Here is a 5,066-nt window from a genome sequence, read left to right on the forward strand (position 1 = left end):
CTTTAACGTCAAACCTTATACATTTAAAGCACGTTCCTGTGGAATTAAAAAAAAAAGAAGGTGTTGATATTTTAGTTTTTAATCGCCGAGGAAGAGCAACCCATGTCCTGATTACGAACGTACGACAGACGTCAGTCTGGTGCCCACCTCACTTTTATGTGATAAAATGGCAGCCACATGGAGTACTGGCCAATGAGGGATATGTCCGCGTGACCTCGGCGTAGTACCGTGACTGGCAGATATTGGCCTTTGAGTCGGCGATGGATAAAGATTTGCTGCAGAAAGAACAACGACTGTACGACGACTGGTTGTCACACCAGCCGCCAGCTGTGGAAAGACGAAAATACCCAACTCCGACGGCGGTGGAAAGACGACCTCCTCCAGTGGAAAGTGGACCAGAATTAACATGCGCCGAACGCTGGAGAAGGATCGAAGCCGACGCTGAAGCCGGCGACTACGAGAAGCGTCGCGGTAACGCAGACGTCATATCGACTTCAGGGGTGACAAGGGGTGACCCGGCTATAAACTCAGCGTTCAAGCTGGAAGACGTCCGAGCGGATCGTACGCCGGTGCTACATGATGGCCAAGATGTCTCCTATCAGCTGTCCAAGTTTGAAGACGATGGCGTCATTTCTGACGTCGACACGAACTCAGCGGTTGAAGGAACAAGCGAAGTAAGGGCCAAGGAAGACGTGTCGGCGACTGAAGACTCAGCTATAATGGAAGGAGACCTTGAAGGACGCCCGAAACGCGCCCTAAGTGACGCCCCAACCCGTTGCTGACAACCGAGCCAAGTTTGGAGTCATTAGACCAAGTTCCGCAGCCGTGGTGAACTCAGCGATGGGTACACCGGAAGCCTGCATTATCCAGTCGGGGGCAGTGGACTCGGCGTCAGCAGATCTAAACACTGAGAGTGTTTCGGACGTGGCCATAGCATGTTGTCAGGATGTCAACTATGCCGAAGACGCGTTTGCATGCATGAAAGTTAGTTCTGCCGTCACAACCAACTCAGCGGATAATAACTCCGACGCGACCAAGGACTATGATTGTCGGGAGGTATTACTACCTGAAGGAATAAAGCCGAGCGACGACCCAGCTACGGCGGACTCAGCGTTGGAGACTATGGAGACTACGACCGGTCCGGAAGTGGTTAGACAGCGTGACGATGATACCATCTACCTCGGAGCCAAGTTTGAAAATGCAGGAGTCAGATCGACCATCGCAGTGAACTCAGCGAATACGGGCCCTGACGCAGCCGACAACTATGAATTACCAGAGGTATCACTGTTGGAAGGTACTATAGCTGAGGTCGGAGTGACGAACTCAGCGGCGACGGTGTTCGACCCCGGCGGAATTGACTACGGTTTAAGACAAGCTGAAGATGACGAGTGCAACTCGACGAGAGACCCAACGGAAACCCTAAGACAACACTACTTGGCTATCGCCGCGACCGAAGACGAGCAAGAGGATGATGTTGACGATGGTACGACCAACGCCTTTGAGCGTAGTGGAACAGATCTGGAATTGACGGACTACGCTCACGAGCTGGCCTTCCTTCCCGACCTCACTGAAGTTGAACCTACCGACCTCGACTATGGCGCTGCAAACGCGAAGTCGAGTAGTCATACGCCAGCACAGTCGGCTCAATTGGTGGCAGAGCTACAAAAGCACGAAGGGATAAATGATTTCAAGTGGTAATACCCTGCCGCCTCCAGCGTACGGAGCATTGTGCGACATCGATTTTCAAGGACACGCACCCATTAAGCAGAGAGCTCGGCGGATACCTCTCCGCCACTTGAGCAAACTTTACGAGTTGTTGAAGGATTGCTTCTGCTTCGAGCTGGGCTGATATCATTCTCGGGCAGCCCTTGGGCCTCGCCAGTGGTGATAGTGCTCAAGAAAAATGGTGTGGATATTCGGCTATGCATTGACTATAAACTAGTTAATGCGGTTACGACACCGATGGAATACGCTATGCCACTAGTCGATGACCTGCTTACTGAATTGGAAAGTTACTTGTGCTTTTGCTCGCTCGATGCTGCGAGTGGATTCTAGGCAGTCTTGATGACACGCCGAGCTCGGTAGATCTCAGCGTTCGTCTGTGCACTTATACACTTCTATAAGTGTTTACGCATGTCGTTTGGATTAAAAAATGCGCCTAATGTATTTAACCAGCGAACTGCATCTCACACGCCTCTATGTGGGATACGCTCCTAAACCAAAGGGAGGATGGCAGCTGTTTGCCGAACGAATGGCTATTGCTGAAGCCGAGTCGGGTACTCGGCGAGTCGAGCTCCGCGGAGTCAGCGATTCAACGCAGAGTCAGCTGACGAAGTTTGAAGCTGACCACCAATCACAGGCTGACTGCGATCCGGTCCAAGACCTGGTCAACGGACCGGACGGCGACATGTTTGCTAATGGAGAACCAGACCAGTCTTCCTTGATTCCGGTGTTCAAGCGGAGGTCGTTTGTCGACGATATCTGTTTTGGAGGTGAGACGTTCGACGCCTGCTTGGAGACACTCGACCGATTACTAGCCCGGTTCACAGAATGTCGAATTAGCATCAGCTTTACCAAGAGTATCTTTGTCCAACCCAAAATTTATTTCCTATCGCACGAGATTACGCCGAGTGGCATACGCGCTGATGCGAAGAAGATAGCCGCGATCGCCGAGCTCGCCTTCCGGAAATCAAAGAAGGGGATGCAAGCTTTCCTCGGTGCCCTCAACTATTACGGCCGATTCATCCAGAACTTGGCTGTTTACGGAGCAGTACTCTATCAGCTAAAGGACACGGACTTTGGTCCTGGGGCTGACTTGGCGTCAGCAAAAGCGTCATTCGCCGAGCTCAAAAGACGGGTAGCAGAAGCTCCAATTCTGCGTCATTTCGACTCGGCGAAAGAAGTCCACATAATGTTGTACGCCAATAACTGGGCACTGAGCAGTACATTGATGCAACCGCACGACGACAGGCTGCACCCAGTTCGCTTCTGCGGACGCGTACTAAAGGAGAATGAACTCAGCTATCATCCCGCTGACAAAAAAGTAGTCGCGCTGTTACAATTGCTGAAAGGGTGCTACACTCTCTTGGCGGGGAAGACGCTACACATCTACACCCGTTTCTCCACGCTGGAGTGGGTGTTAAGTCAGAGTCGCTGTACGGCCGCGCAGTCAGTTTCGCAGTTATGTTGTCGCCCTACGATTTGAAGGGGAAGCGAGTACGTGAACGAGATGTAGAGTTCGCCCAGCTGCTCCAGGCGTCGATAACCCCGTTTATCAGACTCGACGATTTCTTGAAGCACCTTGCGCCTCTCTCCAAGAACTCGGCGACAGTTCGAATGGACCCAGAACTGCTATACGCTCGAATACCAGCTGACTTTGCGGGATGCGTGCTGTCATTTGATGGCTCAGCGACGACAGCTAAATACGGCGGGTATGGAAGTTGTTCGTGGATACTGTGGCGCCTTCCGAATTGGGAAATTGAGATCGCTGCGAGTGCGTACCTGTCGTCCACCACAGTCAACATCGCCGAGTACACCGGCATGAACAATGGAGTCTTGGCGGCGGTTGACCGAGGGATACCCGATCTGATTATCGTGGGTGACTCCCGGTTGCAATCCAGCAATCCATGGGGGTGATAGCATGCAAGAAGGAAACGTTGCGAGTGGAGCTAGCTCGACACAAGAATCTCACGAAGCAACTCAACTCGGTCCGGTATCGACACATAGCGCGACACTATAACGCAGCGGCTGATTCTCTCGCTACACTGTCTACGGTAATTAGTCTGACCGAGACTATTTTGTGTGTATGGTTTCTCAGGTCATACACATTAAATAGTCTGACACAGACTATTTAAGTGCTAAGACTATTTTTGAATTTCGACCGGTCACAAAAAAATACACAAAACGTGAGACTCGAACCGTCAAATCTCAGCATGGAGGGTCGTCGCTCAGACGACTGCTCCAACTAAGACTAAATCTTCGTTCTTTCCAATGTGTTATCTATGTTAGCAAATGACCCCCTTGCTGTATTTTTACGCGTTTTCCGTGTCAACAGGCTCGCCTTCAAAATGGGCCTCGTGCTTCTTGATGATGTCTTGGAGATGCGGGTAAAGCTGAGAAACCGACCACGTCCCGTCGATGCCGAGGGACAGACCCGCATCGCATCATTGCCTTTCGCGCGTATGACATTCCGTTCTTATCCCTTTGAAGATTGACCGCCTTGACCGCATCTGAAGCGAGTTTTGCAAGAAAAACATCTTATCTGGGTTTTGAAGCTTGCCTGACCACGGGTCATCCTTGCGAACCTTGTTTTGCCACCCGTTCTCCTTGATCAACTCCATCTTCTTCTCGTTCCACTTGACTTTCCACGCGTCCTTGATCTTGGAAATGACGAACGAGTCAGCTGGCTGGCACAGATCCGTCGCGTTTGGCGGAAAGAACTTGAGGTTGGAGTTGATAGCGTCGAGCTCTGAACGACATTCTTCCGCTTCCAAATGGCCGGAGCAGTTGTCGAGGAAGTTCGTCTTCTTGCGCCCATGAACGTCTGCTCTCATCGCCCTCCTTTCTTTTAGGTACTCTCGAAACAGCTTTTGAGTCATCCACCCCTTCTTGCTTGAGCGATAGCAGACGCCGGGGATCTTGTCTGGAACTCCGTGAATAGGATAGTTCCCCGCCGAATTCATGAAGATCATCATTGGTGGGTGAACCCGAGCGCTTGGGCCTCCTGAGAGTCGCACGACCATCGTCATTCCTTCACCTCCGGAGACCACGTCAGCATACTTCACAGTCTCGTCGCCACAAAACCCAAGCGTCTTGCCGTTGTCGAAGGCGACAACGAAATGAGTTTCGTCGATGTTCTCGATCGCGTTTTCATCGAGCGATCCGTCGGCAAACCCACGCTGAAGCTCGCCTAGGTGAAACGCCACTTCCTTCTCGATGTGCTGAAGCTTGGCCTGGCTGAGCTGCTTTTTCCCTGTCTGGGCCCTGATAACAATCTGGTGTGCCTCCATAAAGCCCTGAACCCAGCGAGGGGTGATTTTGTCGATGATCAGCGCACCTTTTGGGTC

Source organism: Phytophthora infestans, genomic scaffold, assembly GCF_000142945.1.
Source record: "Phytophthora infestans T30-4 supercont1.143 genomic scaffold, whole genome shotgun sequence".
Classification (NCBI taxonomy): domain Eukaryota; phylum Oomycota; class Peronosporomycetes; order Peronosporales; family Peronosporaceae; genus Phytophthora; species Phytophthora infestans.